This window comes from Tripterygium wilfordii, chromosome 20, assembly GCF_013401445.1.
Source record: "Tripterygium wilfordii isolate XIE 37 chromosome 20, ASM1340144v1, whole genome shotgun sequence".
In the NCBI taxonomy this organism is placed as follows: Eukaryota; Viridiplantae; Streptophyta; class Magnoliopsida; order Celastrales; family Celastraceae; genus Tripterygium; species Tripterygium wilfordii.
The window spans coordinates 3,543,483-3,564,615 of record NC_052251.1 but is presented as its reverse complement, the minus strand read 5'-3'; the positions used below and the strand labels follow the sequence as shown (position 1 = coordinate 3,564,615).

General features: G+C 35.7%; 1 long non-coding RNA gene across 1 annotated transcript; it reads right to left on the bottom strand.

Moving 5' to 3' along the window:
• Positions 1 to 1,342: 1,342 nt before the first annotated feature.
• On the bottom strand, positions 1,343 to 1,844 carry LOC119987368. Its single transcript, XR_005465441.1, has 2 exons — positions 1,778 to 1,844; positions 1,343 to 1,650 (listed from the first exon to the last, which is right to left on the bottom strand). It is a non-coding gene; the product is annotated as an uncharacterized LOC119987368 (long non-coding RNA).
• Between the last annotated feature and the right edge of the window lie 19,289 nt (positions 1,845 to 21,133).

Here is a 21,133-nt window from a genome sequence, read left to right as displayed (position 1 = left end):
TCTTTTTGTATGGATATAAAACTCTCCTTTGATGGTTTAAGTTTGGACCCAAAGGGCACTCAAGTTTATGTTGAGAAAGACTTATGTTTATGTTGGGAAAAGACTTATGTGAGTTTGGATCGAGCCTAAATTGCACACATGAGCGGTGCGTGTACAACGCACCGCTCATGGGTGGGTGGGGTGGGCTGAGCTATAGCCCCTTGTTTTTTCTTTTAAACTACAATCGTGGTTAGTTGCAAAGGATAAACTGATAAAGTCTTCTATGATATTTGGACTTTAGTTTTAAAGCTACTTTTAAAAAGATGGTAAAAACTAGGCTGAGAAAAAATGTTTTGCCTTCTTAAAAAACATATGTTTTCATCTTTTTTTTTAACTTTCTTACTTCTATAAGTCTTTAACTCCGTTGAGTAAGAGTTTCATCAACTTTCGGGTTCATTGTTACATCTGTGATTATACTACCGAAAGGTGTGTAATCAAGTAGAATTGGGAGGTAATTTTTATAATCGCCAAGCACCTGAGGATGTAGACAATAATTCGCCTTAAGGCCAAAAGAATAATCATTGTCTCGATTGTGTTTTGGACGAAATACAATAACTAATAGTCATATGTTGCTGCATCAAGGGTTACATGCTATAAAGGAATGAAGATTTTGATGACTGGAGAAGACAAAGAAGACTTTATGTACACGAAATATATTATATATGATGAAATTTTTGAAGATCCTCAACAAGGTTTGTGCATTATCAATCTAATGTTCAAGAAAATATTATCTACTACAATTAAATTGATAAATTAACAGTTAAATATTTCAATCAAAAAGCAATAAATGTAGAGCACAATGTTCAACTAAATTGGAGGCAGAGCATACGCTGAAAAATAGTATTTTCAACAAGGTTTGTGCATTATCAATCTAATATATCAAAAGAATATTATCTACTACAATTTAATTAATAAGTTTTTAGACGCCTTGAATTTAACAGTTCATTAAATTATTATTTCAATGGAAGACTAATAAATATGGAGCATACAACTTCCACTAAATTGGAGGAATGGCAGACGCTAAAAGGTAGTTGCTCACGTTACTAGAATGTGAAATTCAACGAACCAAGCTCTAAAAGATCAGTTGATCAGCATTCACTTACTCTAACTTTATCAATGGACAGACAACAAGAGAATGAAACTCTACTAATTAGAGTCAAGAATATGGTTGAGAAGAAGCATAAAAATCTTTGAAATCAACAAAAGGGCACCTAGTATCCTTTGAAATCACCAATGACTGTAAGATTGTGTAGAGGTACTTTTCCAATATAACTTCATTTCAACACATTTCAATAGAGCACCATAAGAGAACTTTCTAATTTTGATGTCTTAAGCTACAGGCAGATGACATTGTCAAGCACATCAGGCACTAAAATATATCTCATTTTTAAAGTAGAAGAGGTTTAGATGTTTCGAAATAGTTGAATTCCCTCGCAACAATGACCAGTTTCTAAAAAAATAAAGTAATGAATATTTACCAGTTACATGATTTATTAATTGACATTATGTCGATCTTCATGGAGTCTTTCCTATAGAAATGAGCTTATTTTTTTAGTCGAGTCACAAAACCTACACTTGAAAATCAACTCTCCTCTTGGTTTGGATCAAAACCTACACTTGAACATAACAATACACTATAATTAGAGTTTAATTTGAGTTATTGGACAAGGAAAACTCCCATTGAAATTAAAATCCCTAAAACCCATTTAACTCTCTAACCCTAAAATCAAAGATTTACCTCAATCCCTTCTTTTTTGTAAGCAAATGAAGTGTGTATGTCGATTCCACCTAAGGAAGACTCTTTCTCAAAGTTGGAAGAGTGGAATAATCTTATTACCTTTTCAATATGTCGTGATAGACTAATTATATACAGAGAATAATGAAATATTTTACAGAGTGATTTTAGGAACTAATCATTGACTTCTTTCTACAATTAGACTCCTATAATCTTGCTGAATCTTTGAATTGACTTCTTGCTTGATATTATACAGCTGTGATCTTCTTGCTTGATATTATTGACTTCTTGCTTGATATTATACAACTGTGATTTGACACTCCCCCTCAAGTTGGTGCATATATGTCTTTAATGCCCAACTTGCTAAGTGAGCTGTGAAAGATTCTGCCTGTAACTGCTTTGGTGAGAATATCTGCAAGTTGATCTTCAGATTTGACAAATGGTACCTCAATGATCTTGGCCTCGAGTTTCTCCTTAATGAAATGTCTGTCAATCTCAACATGCTTGGTCCTATCATGTTGCACTGGATTATAGGAGATGTCTATTGCAGCCTTGTTATCACAATACAATTGCATTGCTCCTTTTTGTTTGAACCCCAATTCTCTCATCAAATTTCTTATCCAGAGTAGTTCACATATTCCATGTGCCATACTCCTATATTCTGCTTCAGCACTTGACCTAGCCACCACGTTCTGTTTCTTACTACGCCATGAGACTAAATTGCCTCCCACGAAAGTAAAGTAACCAGATGTTGATCTTCTATCAGTAACTGAACCGGCCCAATCTGCATCTGCATACCCTTTAACATCAAGATGAACATGTTTTGAGAACATCAATCCTTTCCCCGGGGCAGATTTAAGATATCTCAGAATTCGAATCACAACATCCATGTGAGCCTCTCTCGGTGCATGCATAAATTGACTTACGACGCTAACAGGATATGCTATGTCAGGTCTTGTATGTGATAAGTAAATCAACTTACCAACAAGACGTTGATATCGTTCTTTATTGGTAGGTACTTGTTCAGCATCTTCATGAAGTTTAAGATTCACCTCCATTGGAGTCTCTATTGGTTGGCAGGCTAACATTCCAGTTTCGGTTAGAAGGTCAAGGACATATTTTCGTTGTGATAGAAATATTCCTTGCTTTGAACGTGCCACTTCAATGCCCAAGAAATACTTTAGTTCGCCGAGATCTTTCATCTCAAACTCAGCTGCTAAATAATGTTGCAATGCTTCCTTCTCTTCTGGGTCATTCCCTGTAACTACCATGTCATCAGCATACACAATGAGTGTAGTTATCTTACCTTTCTTATGTTTCAAGAAGAGAGTGTGGTCAGAATTGCATTGTTTGTAGCCAAAATTCTTCATTGATTTGCTGAACCTTCCAAACCATGCTCGGGGTGATTGCTTCAATCCATAAAGAGACTTTTTGAGTTTGCATACCATGTTGCTCTGACTTGGCTTCATCTTGCATCCGGGAGGAAGATCCATATAGACTTCTTCTTCTAGGTCTCCATGTAAAAAAGCATTTTTTACATCAAATTGATGTAAAGGCCAATCTAGGTTGGCTGCCAATGAGATAAGTACCCGAATTGTGTTGATTTTAGCTACAGGTGCAAACGTTTCCCAATAGTCAATTCCATATGTCTGAGTATACCCATTCGCCACCAGTCTTGCTTTGAATCGTTCAATTGCTCCATCTGCTCTAAATTTGATTGTATAGATCCATCTGCAGCCTACTGTTTGCTTCCCTTCTGGCAAAGGAGTCATCTCCCAAGTAGAATTCTTTTGGAGAGACTCCATTTCGTCATTCATGGCTTGAGTCCACTTGGGATCCTTAAGAGCTTCCTGCACATTACTTGGAATAGATACAGTGGATAATTGACACACAAATGATGCATATGACGGGGATAACCTATGAAGAGACACATGATTAGCAATAGGGTATTTAACACTTGAAGTTGGATCAGGTTCATATTGCTGTTTAGGAATTCCTCGGTTTGAACGAGGAGGCAATTTATAACTTGAATGACTTGACTCAGGTAGGGAATCAGAGTTAGATTGTTCAAGTACCTGTGTAGGGTTTTCAGGACTGGACTGATTGACTGGCAATGGTACTATAGGAGAAGTTGTATTTGGGACACTATCTGGATTCGTAGGTGGTTGTTCTGGCATTGTTGTAGGATTGGCATGGTCTGGGTCAATCTCCTCTTGAATTTGATTTTCTGGTCCTTGCTCTTCGTCCCTCATGGTTTGACCTACTTGAAGTTGTTCTTCCACAGGATTAGTTGACCCATCAATATTACCATCAGGACACTGGGAAACATGGACAACTTGGTTTTGAGTATCTTCTGCAAAGATAGAGTTCTCCCCCTGCAGAGGATGCTCAGAAGTGTTCCTTGAGTAATAAAATTCACTTTCATTGAAAGTAACATCAGATGTAACATATAAGGTTTGTGTAGGTGGATGGAAACACTTGTAGCCTTTTTGAGTGGTAGCATAGCCTACAAAGACACAACGTAATGCACATGGGTCCAGCTTGCTACGTTGGTGAGTATGTAACTGAATGTAAGCAACACACTAATGAAATTGTTTGAATTTTGCAGTAACTTCGCTTTTCTGTTTCATGGGAAATACCCATGTCATCCTGGTGCAGTCATCTATAAAAGTCACAAACCACTTAAAGCCACTAATAGTGAGAACTCTTGATGGTCCCCAAACATCCGAATGGACAACCATGAAAGGTATAGAACTTTTATTTAATCTCAATGGGTAAGAAACACGATGCCTTTTGGCGAAAATGCAAGTTTCACAATGAAAGTCTGATAAATCAAATTGAGAAAATAAATCTGGAAATAAAAGTTTTAGGTAACCAAAGGAAGCATGTCCTAGTCGCTTGTGCCATAACCAAATCTTCTTTATTCTGTCTGACTCTGTACCTCTTACATGATGCACACGACTCAATCTGCTACTGCAATCATCTGATAGGTCCAAATAATACAACTTTCCCTTCCTAGTACCACATCCAATCACGGCCCTGGTGAGTAGATCCTGAAAAAGACAATAAGATGGCCAAAAACACACAGTGCAATTAAGGGAATCAATAATCTGAGGAACAGATAACAAATTATAGTCTAGGGAAGGGACAACCAAGATGTGATCTAGGTTTAGTGAAGGTGTAAGAGAGAGGGACCCTTCTTCCAAAACCTGGGAAGTGGTTCCATTTGCACTAGTAACATAAGTTTGAGATGATGATTTTGTGGAGTGTAATCCAATTGAGCTAGATGTCATATGGTCAGTAGCACCAGTGTCAATAATCCATGATCTATTATAAGTAAGTGAAGAAGTACCTGAGGTCGCCAAAGCCTTGGATTCAGATGTACCTGATGGAAGTTCAGAGTCTTTCTCCTGGGATGGTCCAGCAGAGACGAATGAAGCCCGACTTGGTTCCTTCTTTCGGCCTTTATGAACCCATCCTTCTGGATAACCAATAATCTCGTAACATCCTTTAATTGTGTGATTTTCAAGACCACATTTTGCACACTTCATTGGAGTTCTGTTACGAGTAGCACTTGAATTCTGAGAGCGAGATTGCTTATACCTTGTGGTAGCCAAGGCTACGGTTTTAGGTGTGGAATCTGCTTCAGACATAGTGCCTTGACGATTACTCTCTCTTTTAATATGTGCATATACTTCCCCGAGTTCAGGTTTAGGCTCCATCCTTAAAATTTCTCCTCGGATTTGATCAAAATTATTGTCCAAACCTGCAAGAAAAATATAAACTCGAAGACGGTCAATCTCCTTGCGTCTTGTTTCCATATCTTCTGGGTGTTGCATGTTGCTGGGGCTTAACTGATCAAGTTCCTGAAATATCTCTGTGAGATCACTATAGTATGTTGCAACTGATCTACCATTCTGTTTCATCATAAATGATTGTCGATGTAGATCATAAATCTTTGCCTCATCAGAACCATCAGATATGTTTTCTTGATGGCATCCCATACTTGCTTGGCTGTATCATAACGAATGAATCGTTTCATCTGACTGGGGTGCATGGCATCAACTAGCCAACTCTTAATTTGACAATCTGATGCACGCCACTTGTTGTATGCTGGATCTGTAGCTGCAGGTTGGATAGTATCACCGGTTAGGTGACCATGTTTTTCTCGTCCAGCGATTTTCATCTCCATGACTTGGTGCCATAGAGAATAGTTATTTTCATCTAACTTTATGCCAGTTGAGAAGTTGGAATTGTCTCCTTGTATGGTGACAATCTGAGGGATTGAATTTGATTTGGGAGAGACATCTTCACTTGTCATGATGATGACTCAAGAATGAGAAGATAATTTTCATCTCCATGACTTGGTGCCATAGAGAATAGTTATTTTCATCTAACTTTATGCCAGTTGAGAAGTTGGAATTGTCTCCTTGTATGGTGACAATCTGAGGGATTGAATTTGATTTGGGAGAGACATCTTCACTTGTCATGATGATGACTCAAGAATGAGAAGATAATGAGTTTCAACAGACTGTGTTTGGTGATGAATGAATGAGTAGGGTTTGATTAAGAGACGGCCAGTATTGACTCCTCTGATACCATCTCAAAGTTGCAAGAGTGGAATAATCTTATTACCTTTTCAATATGTCGTGATAGACTAATTATATACAGAGAATAATGAAATATTTTACAGAGTGATTTTAGGAACTAATCATTGACTTCTTTGTACAATTAGACTCCTATAATCTTGCTGAATCTTTGAATTGACTTCTTGCTTGATATTATACAGCTGTGATCTTCTTGCTTGATATTATTGACTTCTTGCTTGATATTATACAGCTGTGATCGTCTTGCTTGATATTATTGACTTCTTGCTTGATATTATACAGCTGTGATTTGACACTCTTGCCGGTCGTAAGACTCATCGTAGCTTCACTGAAATGGGGACGCCGTTTGGGTTAAGGGGGTGGAGACAGAAGAGGGAAAATGGGTCCCTTTTTTTTGTGAATGTGAGAATCAAGTGAAGGTGTGATGTCATCACCATTTTCTCCTTTTCTTAAAAAAATATTTATCTTTTGTGTTTTTCTACTTTGACCCCCAAAACTATTTCGAGTATTCCTTTAAGCCCTTTTGTTATTTTTTTATCATTTCATAAACTAAGTCCTTATTGATTTATTATTACTATTTATTTTATTATGATGTGTATGACACTATAACCACTTATACCTTCCTTTATCTAATCGAACTTATCGGAAGAGCGCTAGGTATCCCAAGTTTAAATATGCCAGCTCATCCCAACATGACATGGGAAGCTGACTCAGCATGTCCTACAAAAAAATTGAATATTATTTTTTGGACAAAAATACTCATATTTTTTCAAAACTATAGGTCAAATTCCTCTCCCACATATGCTGATATCATTGTTTTATTTTTTACTTTTTTAAAAAAAAATTCAAAATATTTATATCTCAAAATACATGTTAGATTTTAAAAAAAATCACATATCCAAAATTAACACGGAAAACTCTTTCCAACAAGACTTATTGTCAACATTTTTTAATTGTCCATCATTAAATTAAAAACATAGAATTGCAAAAAACAATGAAATTTCACTGTTTTTAAAAATAATATAATCTATTAAAATAGTGAAGTTAGGCCTTAAAGGCAAATTTAGAAATAAATCACATTCCAAAAGAAATAATGATATTCTAAAAACAGTGAAATTGAACTTAAAAATGTGAAATTTGGATTAAGCACAATTAACAAATAATGGAATTTCAAAGTTTTTTTAAAAAAATAATGAAATTTAGAACATTCAAATTAGGCCTTAGAAAGTGAAATTAAGACTAAATTACATTGCAAAAAATAATAATATTCCAAAAAGAGTGAAACTGAGGCTAAAGGTATTACAATATATATATAACCTGGTCTTGGATGGTGAATCCACTCGGTTTGAATTCCATATTTTGCTTCCAAATTGCTGTGCATTTTGTAACCCAAGAATGAACGAGACCCCACCTAATTTCACATGCATGCTTGTTTTGGGACTTATCCCCACCTCTTATTTGTACAAATTCCTGCCAAATTCGCATCCAAAAAGTGTGCCTATCTTGACTTGTTCCAACAGTTGAGTCTGTACTAATCCTCACCCAAGCTTTACACAAATCTACATCCTCCTCCAATTTCCAATTTGATGGCCGTGGTGTGCATTCCTCATTCTGATTTTGAGGTCTCCTCCTCCGCTTTGAGGTACCAATGTCGTCTGGAATAGAAGTAGGGGTGGATTGAACTCCAGCTTGGTTTTATGCCTGCTGGCTTTGATTGAAAATAATTGTAGGTGTCGGGGATATATAGGAAATATAAGGGGAAGGCTGGTTTACTTGCTGATTACGAAGCCACTGCTGGACCATAGCAAGGTTATTTGCTATTGCAATAGGGTCTATGCCTGATTGTGAGAATTGAAAGATCGAATTAAGTAAATTGGTCATTTCTATTGGGGTTCGTTCTTGTTGGTTTGGCTGGGTTTGGCAATTCGGGGATTGATTGAGGTTCATGGCTAAGTAGGGAATGGAGTTGACAAAACAAAGAAAAAGAAATTGTAAAGTATCAAAACCATACTACGACTACGTAGTCATAGAACCTTTGCCAACATTGAAATAAATCAAAGGAAGTATACAATTATGAATTCAGTAGCCAAAGCCATTGAAGCCTTTTTTGTTCAAAGAATGAAGAAAAAAAAACTTTGAAAATCACTTCGTCATAGTGGTATCTAAATGGGTTGGAAATCTAAACCCTAAATCTCACATGAAAATCAGTCCATACCTATTGCAGATCGAGTGAATAGACACTCTTAGATCACTTGTCACTAGCGATCTCCATGCTTCCGTTTTGTGAAAGACTTTGTATAAAGAGGAAGAAGGCTTGGTTCGTATACGATTTTGGTAGTTGAGACTTGTTGGAAGTGTGCAAACAATTAAGTATTGAAACATCCATTCTTGGAAGATTGGCCCATCAATTTGGGACAATAAAACAGCCCAGTGTAGCCGAATTTTTTACTTGGTTCAAGAAGAGGGACATTAAATTACACTTCTGGGCCAGCAAAACTGGGTCATTGTGAGTGCTCTAATTCCATATTCACATATGGAGCGAAGGGCTGAAATCTATGGAATAATTATTTTGTCAACAATCACCTATTTTGACTTTTTCTTGCTCAAAATCGTTGCCCAAATATCTGTCCGAAATTGTTGCGCAATGTTATTATCCAATTGATTTATGTGACTTATTATATGACTATATGATATTTATTTGAGCTGGAAACTTACATGAACATTAGTCTATATATGTTATGATATTATATGCTTAGATTTTAATTATTTAACCTCAATTAACCTATGGTTCAAGCATGAAACTCAAATGAGTTTATAAGCAAATTTTCAGGAAAGTTGAGAGGGACTTCATCAAGAGTTCATTATAAATTTTTTTGTTACACATGCAAGACGTGTGATCTATATTAAAGAGGATGATTCAGTTTCCATGAGGAATTTTTTTTGATTTGGTGATATTTTGGAGATTAAAAGCAAAATGTCTACTTTCCTTACTTATTGTCCGAAATCATGTAGAGCTGGAGGTCAATATCTCATAAAGGAAATCTCCTGCGTGTACTGCCAAATTACAGAGACTAAATGGAAAGAGAGTTGGCCGGCATTTGATTTCAAATGAAGAAAGACTTACCATATTTGATTGAAGCCATTAAGCCAAGAATTATGGAGAATTATATCAAGTGTTAAAGTCCTTATATGGTGCACTCAAATATGATCTACGAAGGGAAACAAAATCAAGACTATTACACGTTGATTCTCTGAACTCCTGAATTCAAGGGAATTGATTTGGTGAGAAAATTATCAAGTTGATTGGAGAATAAAGTGTGATATCACTTTCCATTTATAAAGCTTTGATTCAAGCTATTCTTGAAGATTGAACGTCAGTCCAGCAAGCTATTATTCTAATATGGATTCATACAAGCAAAAGTCAAGATGTTTCTAAAGTGGTGGAGTTGCAAATAAGGAGATTATTTCTTATCAAAGACAAAACGTGAAAGAGATTGAAGGATATCATATGAATCAAATCAAAGCTATTAATTGATTGATTCATTTGGTTTGAGAAGAATCAAATTACTGAGAAAATCAAGAGGAAATCAAAGAGTCCTTGTGGACTATAAAAGGAGCTCTTGGGACGCCACCAAAGATACAAGAAAAGTTTTCACTCTCAAGCATATTCTATTGTTTCAAATCAGAAAGCTATACTTCATCTTTTCTTTCACTCGGCTACAAAAGTTTCTTAACATTCTTTCATATTCTTCACCTTTAGCTTAGTGCTAATCCAGGTGTGAAGAACTGATCTTTATTGTTTATCTTCACCGATTGCTATAGCAATTCCAGGTGTGAAGAATCCTGTCTTCTTGTGAGCTCTTCTAAACTCAAATCGGATTTTCTATCCGTGAGCCTCACTTTAAAATCTCTTGAGAGTTCCTCCTAATTTGTTGAGTGCAAACACTGAGTGAGTGAATCATTGAGCTTATCTTTGTAAAACCCAAACCGGGTACTATATTTGTGAGATTGTGGAAGAGTTGGGGTAATTTTGAAACCCTTGTGTAAGAGTTTTGTGGAGCTCTTGAAAAGCCACACCTTAGTGGAGGTTGGAAAATCCTAGGTGGTGAACCTAGGTAGTAGACGTAGGAGAAGGGTTTCCGAACTACTATAAATTACTTGTGTGCTCTTTACTTGCTTTACTTTTACAGCTTTCATTAACTCTTCTAATCTAACATAACTTGCTTTATTTTATTTACTTTATATTACTGTTTATTATGTTTATATTGCTATTGTCCTGTAAAATTGCAACTTAAGTACTTTCTAGTGCTTATCTTGTTAGAAGCTTTGCTTCAATTGGTTCCTATTGTGCAATTGATTCATATTGCTCGTATAGCTCCATTTGTGTGCAACTATACTTTGTCATTGATTAAATTGATTGATTTTGCATCTAGACGCATTATATACTTAAGTTACAAGTCTAAAGATAAGATTTGATTGCTTGGAAATAAATTAGGGAAATTGTATTAGTAAGACTCACTTTGTGTGCTTGGTGTGGTGCTTGATTTATGAAATTGATATAAAGGGATTCCTATTCGGAATTTGGGGACAAAATTCACCCCCCTCTTGTGTTACCTAGGTCCAACAGACATGGCCTGCCAAATAGATTTGGGCCACTAGGCTAGCTAGCATTACTGTTAAAACATTGAAATCCTATCCTATCCTATCCTATACTATATATAAAACGGAAAGCATGAGAATGCTTCCCCGCAATTCTGGGTGCCACGTAGGAATTACTCAATATGTGAAAAAAATTTAAAAAATACTAATGATGAAGGAAGCATAAACACGAGAGGTCGCACAAAGTATTAATGGAGGAGGTAAAAACAAAAGACACATGACTAACCGACAACCAGATTTAGTGCCTTAATCATTTTAGAAACATGGATGACTACCGAAATGATTTCAGTAATATAAGAGGTCGGACATGGTCTTGATGGAGATGGGTAAAAACAAAGAGGCAATTGACTACTCGACAAAACCAGGGCCAAAATCATCTAAGAAATTTATAGATTCAGATGACTACTAAAGGGATTTCGGTTCATTTCTTGCATATGTGTACAATGTTCTCTTAAATCCAGTCATCAGATGCACTTTTTAATGTTGTTTCATGTCATCGATTTTATGGGTATATGATCATCAACCGGCCGAGGATCACAGTTGATGGAGGTCGAGCGCACGACTTAGAAGCATTAGATTCTGATGGCAAATATGAAATTAATCAATTGTTGTTTAGTTTGTTCACTTAAATTTCAACAGGGGTGTTGCAAAATTTGCAAAGGGGTTGTTGCTAGTATTTTTAAACGTCTTTGTGAGTCCTCTTCTACCATTTGATCTTTGCTTCACCATCATCTCTGCTAAACTTTTAATGTACTCACGAAATACGATTTGATTACCAAGGAACCATCGCCGCTTCACTTCTGTTTTCTCGAGTATTTTTTTGTACAAAGATTAGTTTGAATTGGTGAATTTTTCACTTGATTTCTCTATTTCTTATTCTTTGATTAGCGACAGATGATGACATTGAAACATCTGAACCAAACGTGGCTTGCTAGAAAGGTTTTGGTATGGTATTGTAATTGTCTTTTTAGGTATTCGTTATGTTTGGGTTGGGAATCTTATCCCAATGTTCCTTATTTTTCTTCAATTTTATCTTTGTTGCAGAAGAGATAAACAATGAATTAGCTAATGAATTTTAAGTGTATGATTTGGTTTGGTTTGCAGAATATATTCTTTGATCTCACTTCATGATGTCTGTCTTAGGCAACAATATATATTTCTATCTGTGCTTTTACTTTCTATATCCAACTAAATACTTATCACTCATACACACAATGTATATGCAGTTCTTTGGTGCGTGACGTAATTTCTCAACCATAACACCTATAACTTTGACACAGATTTAAGTTTTACATGTTCGTTGTTACTCTGCAGCATGAGCTATCTTAATGACAGTGCTGGTTGAGAACTCTAGATAAAGTTAATCAGGATGGAGAGATTGATGATGTTAGTGAAGGCTAGCACGTGAAATGCATGCCAAGGTCGAGAAGGGGAGGGGTTATGAATCTATTCATCACCATGAACAATTGTGATAAGTTTCAGCTGGCCTTGGATAATTAGGATTAATTTTTCAAGAAAGGTCTTGGTATGTTTTTGCTATTGTCTTTTTAGGTATTCGCCATAATACGCTGCATTTGATTACTCTTGGGAGCCAACAATATACATGTCTGTTTGTGCTTTTACTTCCTATATACATGTGAACCTTTTTCACTCATACACACAATTAATGTATACGCAGTTCTATGGTAGTACATGACATAGACAACAATATACATGTTTGTTTGTGCTTTTACTTTTGATATACAAGTGGGTTCTTTTCAATCATACACACAAACTTTTTTTTTAACAGTACATGACAATATTTAAGAGACTATTCTAAGCTACCTAATGTTGAGATGAAACCTCAACACTTGGTGGTGATGTCATAGGCTGTTTTAATTTTTAATCTAATCCAATCTTTTGACAGATTTATAGGACTTCCCTGACTTACTTCAAAGGTTCTTCTCTTGCTTTGGCAATGTATGCGTTCACTACTCTCTTTGTTTTGTTGTAACTGATTTTTTTAGTGGATTATTGGAGCACCAGGAGATGAAGAATAGTCTCAAGGAGAACGAGGATGAAGCCATCTCACTCATGAATAGGCCAAAGTCGATAAGGGAAGGGGTGTTGTTCAAGCTGAACTGTGTTTCATAGTTTTCACATCTTTAAGAGTATCTTCTTTGACTTAATTAAGTAGTTACTTCTAAATTGAAATTTCATTGTTAAGAATATTAATTTAATGATTACTAATTCTCTTTCAAATTTTTGCCATTATTAAATTGTTTATTCAACAATTAATGTGGCCGCTTGCTGCTATTAGAGCTTAGATGTGCAAGCCCAAGCATGATTGTACGATGATTGTAACTCTCCAGGTATCTGTTTAGTTTTTTTTCACAGTGTTTTTAAGTAGAAGGGTTCTGAATTTTAGTATATGGATTAAATTCGAGTGCGTCATTCATAGTCATTCACACAATGTATAAATTCATCTTTTTTAATAAGTTTATGTCATGTCTTTCCTGTTAGGAATTTTGTATGTTGTTATTCGAAAATTGTTTATTTATCTGGGTACTTTAATGTTTTCTTGCTTGCATTTGGAGAACATTAGAAAAAGGGTGGATTAATTCGAATGTATTGAACTGTGTTGCATAGGATACTTACCGTACTTTCTTTAATTGTTCAGATTTTATGTCTCATCATTAGGAAGCTTTTCAAATATTGGTCTTCCACATTATGATGTGAAAAGTTTCAATGTAGCTTATTTACGTTCACATATGTGGAAACAAATTAATTTGATGATTAATCTTAAAAAGGTGATTTTAGACTTAGATATTAGATGATAGATGACATATAGTATATTGCATATCACCTTTATAAGTCATTTGCTTTCATTTGTTACAATTAGGGGAATCATATGGAAACTTCAGGAATTCGCTAAAGATCCTCTATCATGTTTAATTCACCATGAAAAATGCAGCTAGAATGTATGATTATGGTCCCTGAAGCTCAAAGTATTTCTCTGTTTTGAATGGAATAAACTATTGAACTTAACATCCTCGAACAGAACCTAAACCTAGGCTCAGAGTGTTTAATATGAGATCTTATGCTTGCAGGTTCTGTTGGAGCCCATTCATTTAGCTATAGTAATGGAGTACGCTGCTGGATGATAACTCTTTGAGACAATTTGCAATGCGGTAAGATTAAGCGAAAATAAAGTAATTTGAGATTGTCAAAGCAAGTTTTAATTTTTAAAAAATGTTCACCTGGAGTTTTTATTTAAAAATAATTTATGTTTATCATGTTTGATGGTCAATTTCACTGTTTTTCTTGGTGTGCTACAGAGAACAGACGAGATTCCCTCTACAGAAGAAGACTGTAGTAAATTATTATTACACACTTCTTTTGGGATCAATGGTTGCTGTGAACTAAAACTTGAGTTAATTTATTTAAGATATTTGAGAAACATTTCATTTGAATTAGTTTTATAAGGGAAGTAAATAAGATACAAGAAGTCTATGTTGAAAATGGAGGTCTGTACTGGAATGTGATGGAGGATTCTTAGAAATATTAGTTGAAGAAGTCGTTAAGCTTGCCTAATAGGTGTTGTATGTATTTGGGTTAAAAAACAATATTTGTAAAGCTATTAGTGTTATACTTCAAAGCCTGGCCTTCTGATCTTTGATGATATTATAGAGTTACTAGCTTCCAGAAAAAGGGAAGATCATGTCCTTTTAGAACCTTTAGACTTTTGAATGGCTTTGTCTGCTTATTTGTCTACTGCAAATAAGAAGGCAAACATTAGAGAGATAGTAACATAAATGCAGCTAATAGAATCCATGCAAATGACCGAAAAAATCTTCCACAAAACCCTATAAAAGTTTGTCTTTAAAATCGACCACTATTTAATATACCGTAACCATATAATGTTCTGCCATATCATGAGTGAAAGGTTTACATTTTGATTGAAAAAATAATATTATACAATAGATGCAGATAAGAAATTAACCGCGCAAAGCGCGGGTATGCCACTAGTGTCACGCCCCTTTCTCCTAAGGTATACCGAAGTGTACCTATATCCATAAGAACGTGACCGGCAGGGGACCCCATCCCCCGAACCAACCCTTAATCCAATATGTAAATTATATAAAATGGTAACAATTCCTGAAACATAATGTGGAAACAGTCTCTCCAAAATACCCCCTATATACACCCACCCAAAACAGTCGGAGTATCTATACAACAGCGGAAATAAGAAAATATATCTACCCGATATCAGACTGAGTAAATAAGTGACACATATACAAATACAATACCCAAAATCCTCAAAACTCGCTAAAGAAACAGCTCAAGGCCACACACCACCTCATGCGTCCTGCCGCTGACCATCGTCACCTAAATCCAACTCACCTGAAAGGGAAACAAGAAGAGGGATGAGCCAAGAAGCTCAGTAGGGCATACAAAGGGAACACCGATATTCAGAAATAAGAAATCCAGGAATATAATGCATAATATGAAGTACAATGGCTTAGTTTGGTAAAGCATTTTCAATGTAGCAGATATGCTAGCAGAAATGGTGATAGCAGGAATGCTGGACAATTTTAGTAGCAGATATGTTGCTTGAATGCTTTGATAGTGTTTGGTTGAACTTTTACTGGTAACATTTATTCTATGTAACATATTGTGATAAATTACGTGCAGGGGTATTATTTGTAATAGAGAAATATAGTTGTATCCAAATATAAAAATTAATTTATAAAATTAATATAATAAATTAACATAAAATTAACATAATAATAAATTAATGTGATACAACTATTAATATCACTGCATATCAAATTGGAATTTCTCCATTTATCTATTAAATAGAATTTCTCACCAACAGTTTGATCCAATAACGGGGACAAAGAAATGGTCAATAGCCAGTTTCATCCAATAACGACATGTGAGGGTATAAATGGAATAAGCATAAATTGATGGGGACAAAATAGAGAAAAGCTGGTGAAATATTGTAAAATTGTACAAATTTGTAGCATTTGAGAAGTAGTATAAATGCTACTCAAAAATTTATATACAGTACCGTAACCACAAACACCAGTCTCCGGTAATTCATAATCCACAATCCACCCCTGGACCCACCCTAATCCCCGTAGGCTGTCTCCCAGTCCAGGTCCACATCGAAACTGGATGAGGATTGGATATCCCGATAACATAGCCTACACCAGAGAGCGTCCCCTGTGATGCACCTCACCTAAGGCGCTCTACAGGTACGTACCCAGTTTCTTGTATAATCCATCATATATCCATATCCAATAGAGTGCCTCCTATATGGGCCACACAGTGTACATCAACCACCTCCAATCACCCCACTCCCAAAAACATACCAACAATGATAATCAATAGAGAATAGTATAAATCATACAAACAGGTCGTATTTCCACCCCCGAAAACCGACAGAACCATAAAATAATAAGAGCCTGTGAAACCGGAACTTTAGAATCACACGCGAGAGACACGAAAACCCCTACCTGGAAATCGGAATGCAAATACCATGCACGCGTCCCCTTCAAACCCCTGACTCCGAAAGTGAACCCTCTCCGAATCTCAACCGGGATCACCGTCTACACCGAAAAACATGATATACGAAAATACAGTTAAAATACGATCGGTCAACTATGGTCAACGATCAAATGGGTCAAAACCGGGTCAAATGGGTCAAAACCGGGTCAAATGGGTTAAACCAGGTCAGACCGGTCAACACACCAGTCAATCGAGTCAACTCGGTTGAAACCCACTCAACACCACCGTCGGTGATCCGGCCACCCAAACCTGCCAAATCTTATATCAAATTGAAGAGCTCGATGAAATGAACTCATAGGTACCTGAAACAAGTCAAACCGTCGTCGGAATAGGCCGGATCGACCAAAGAAAGTTCACGGTGGCCGGAACTTCAATCTCAGATTTCTCTCAAACCGGAGCTCCCTTCGACGTGATGCAAGTTGGGTTACACTCGTATCGTCAATACGCTTCTTTTGGTACCAACCACGACCACCACTGTCGCTGGAATCGCCAGAATCACTGTTGACCCATGTGAGAGAGAAAATAAGAGAGAGAAAATCAAGAGAGAGAGAGTTGTGTGAGAAGAGGGCTTATTTGCAATTTTTTTATTTTTTCTTTTATACAATCTTTTCTTTTCAAAAACACCCCTCTTTCAAAAACACCCCTCTTTCAAAAACACCCCTTACTAAAATGTTTAATTAACTTCCAAAAATTTATAATAAATCCAATTTAAATCCGATTTGAGTAATTCTTGCGCCAAAAATGTTCTTTTAAAATCCTCTTTGTATGAAAAATATTTTCATACTTTTCCGTAATTTAATTTTTTATTCTCCCCAAATCTCGATTCACGATCACCGAGATTCACTCCACCTCGATGAACGTGTCAAAATATCATAAACAGTGTATAATCGTGTCAGGATATTACAACTAGTTAGACCTTAAAATGTGAAATTAGGTTGTTGTCTGGTCGTTGTAAAATCTAGGCGGTCATATTCACATCCTCTAATCACCAAATCCCCGAATTCCAAATCTTTCTAAATACACACAAAAAAAATCATTAATATTTGCACACAAAAATATCATCCAAATATTCTGAAACAAAGACCTATATGGAAACCCTATGCAACAATGCCAATGTCAAGTGAAGTTTTTTGCCATTAGTTCTTTGACTCCAAATGTCCAATTGATACAATATATTTATACACTCATTATTCCTTCCCACTGCAATTTATTCCTTCTAGCTCCCACTGCAATGCATTGTAAGTTTTTGTACATCTACTGTCAAAAACGAAACACATTCATTTGTTTGAATCTTGATGGAGTCGTTTCAACCTGATGTTTGGAAACCTCAATATCGATGAAGTCACCCAACTGTGCTTGTTTAAAAACCTCAATTTGATGGAGTTGATTCAACTAGTTGTGCTTGTTTCAAAATCCCAATCGCAATTCATGATGGAGACGGATAATTAATATTGTCAATTTCACAATTTATCTCCTCCACCTCCAAGAATACTAATGTTATTAATCCCTTTCCTCCTCTACTGCTCTTTCACCTGTCTTTTTTTTGCTCTTCCACGGCTTTCAATAAGATCGATTTGCTCTTATCATGTACCCATCTCGAACTTACGTCTAGTATCTCAACTTCATTATTATAATCAACCACAACATCTCTCATCTCTTTCGCTTCCTTGTTTATCTTCCAATGGCTTTGATTTTCAATGAGGTCAGCTCAATTTGGTTCCGTCACATATCCATTTATGTTTCATGTTAGCATATTGACTCACCATTGTCACATAGACTTGGGGTGGATTGGGGTGTTTATATTTGGGATATATAGCATTTTTGTTGCCAAAATGGTTCCACAAACACTAAGAGCCCGTTTGGTTCGTCAAGTAATGGAATGGTAATTGGAATCCCATTACTTTACAATGCTTGGTATGAACTAAAGAAAAATTACAATAGGAATCCAAATACTGGTATTCAAGATATCTACAAAAAACTAGGAATCCAAATACTGATTAAAAGCATGTATTTGGATTACAAAAGGATTTTAACATTGTATTTGGGGTTTTGTTCGCTGTTTTGTTTGGGAAGAATGTGAGAGAGTTGGGGGTTATTACGGGTGAGATTTTGAGTACTTCTTGACATAAAGAACTTGTCTCTTGGAATTTCTTTGTAATCTTGTCGTTCATATTAGTGAAACTATCGTTGTCTTCGCTCGAGGATTAGGCAATTTGTCGAACCTCGTTAAACTTGTGTCTTGCTCTTTTTTTCTCTATTTTGTTTTCGCATTATTGTTTCGTTGAATTGAGCCGTCCTTATTCACAACAATATATATAGACACACACACCTATGCACAGGTGTATATATATACACACACCAGTGCAACTGTGCATATATATATACATACACACACACCCCCCTTTGCACATGTATATACACACTTGTGCGCATATAATATATATATATAAATATAAAATAAGCTACAGGTGTGTACCTGTAGCTTATTACATGGGTATTTATATATATATACTAGTTTTGGACCGCGCGTTGCTGCGGGTGAAGAGGTAATGTGGTTCAGACAGACAGAAGTTCAGTATCAATCGCAAATCCAAAGCATTACATGAGAATAAAATATTACAGGTTTTGTGATTTAAGACACTCTTGGTGGTTGTAAAATCCTTCAATATACTTCGCAAATATACATTACATAGCCGTGGTACATGCCCAAAGGTCAAAACTATTTGGTTGCTTACGAAAATCATAAGTCAATTATAACATGAAACCGAAAATCTTACGACCACGAAACACCACAAAAAGAGACACAATCTTACACATAGTTGTTCAAGCACTCATGGGCATCGCGAGGTAGCTGCAGCACGAAGAATTGGGAACCCGAACTCAGCATCTGCAGATATACAAACACACTAAATCTCTTAATATTTTGAATCACCACTGAAACACACATATATTCCATTGTACAGATGTAATGCACAAAAAGAGATAGGTGGTATAAAATGCAAAACCAAAATGATTTTGCTACCTACAAATAAAGAGCAAGGGACAATGAGTTAAAAAGATTTGTACAACATAAACAAACAACCCATGAGTGAATGAGTGACAATGCGTACTACGACAACATATCCCTGTTTCTTAGCTCCCATTTTCCTGAAATGTTTAGCTTCTCAATTCATTGTGTGAATCTTATGGCAAAAAAATTAGAAAGCAAGGCATCAAATAATTCTATTTAACTTTCCAAGCAAGCATCAAGATCCGAGAATCAATATGTTTATATGTATCAATATTGAAGTGGATTGAAGCGGATTGAAGCATACCTTTGTCATTGGGATGTCCAATACATCTGTCTTCCAATCAGATTAAAACCATTGGTTTTCAAACAATCCAGCAACTGCACCTGATTTCAGGCTATATCTAACTTTCACGTCATCTAATTCTACCAGCATTGGTCAAATGTATTAAGGTTACAGTGTTTTTCACCAAAGTAACACTAAACAAATAATGCTCTAATAGTAATGAAAATCCCAAAAAACTAAAAAAATAAGGGATTTTGCAGCAAAAAATTTATGATGGTGAGAATAAAACCTGGCAAAAATTGCATGAGAGATGAGGAAGAAGGGTGAATCTTAATAAGGTTCACCAATCAAAATAGATGTCTCCATGATAGTAACTGCAAGCCCAATAACACCTGAAGCACACTGCATAGAATAAAAATAAGTACTGAGTGAGATCATAGAAACAAATGTACTTGCCAAAGAACAGAGGAAATGCATCCAATGACAACAAAACCACAAATTTGAGTCTCAACTGAGGTAATTAATCAATTTTTGAGCATGGTGAACCACAACTATCCTAGAAGAAGCAAAAACCATTTAGGGAAAAATAAAATACAGAATGAAATGCGGTAAAATTAACAATGAGAATGGACTATGTCGATTTAAGACAAACCTTATGGCTAGTAGTCCCCTGCAAAATGACTTTGAAATAGAAAGTCTTGAGAATCTGCAAAAGAGCACTAAAACATTGTGACGTAATTAAACCAAACCGATGTATATATTTATGAAAATTATCCTATGTAAGATATCCTCAAGATAAGCCTCTCCCCATTAAGACAAAAGACAACATTCATTAAACTTATCTTGAAGAAGAAAAATCACGATCTGTGGTAAAACCATCCCATAAAGCCATAAAACTGAGTCTTCATGTTTGTTAGTAGTGCAGCCACTGCAATAGTATGACAAAGGATCAACTGTTGTAACTTAAAGTAGCCCACGATATGTAATTAAATCATAAAGAGAACTAATTTGAGAAACTCACATGACAATTGACAAAAAAGAAGAAAAAAAAAAGTGTACTAACAATTAACATAAACTCTCCACTACAGTGACTTAGTGATCGCAAAGGGATAAAAACTCTTCACTACAAATCTACAAAAGAAAAGAAGATCACATTAAATTGATGGTAGAGTATTGAATGCATTTATGCCTCCCTAAACATCCTGCAGCGCACAACCATAGCTAGTTTTAGAATCAAAACTTCACTA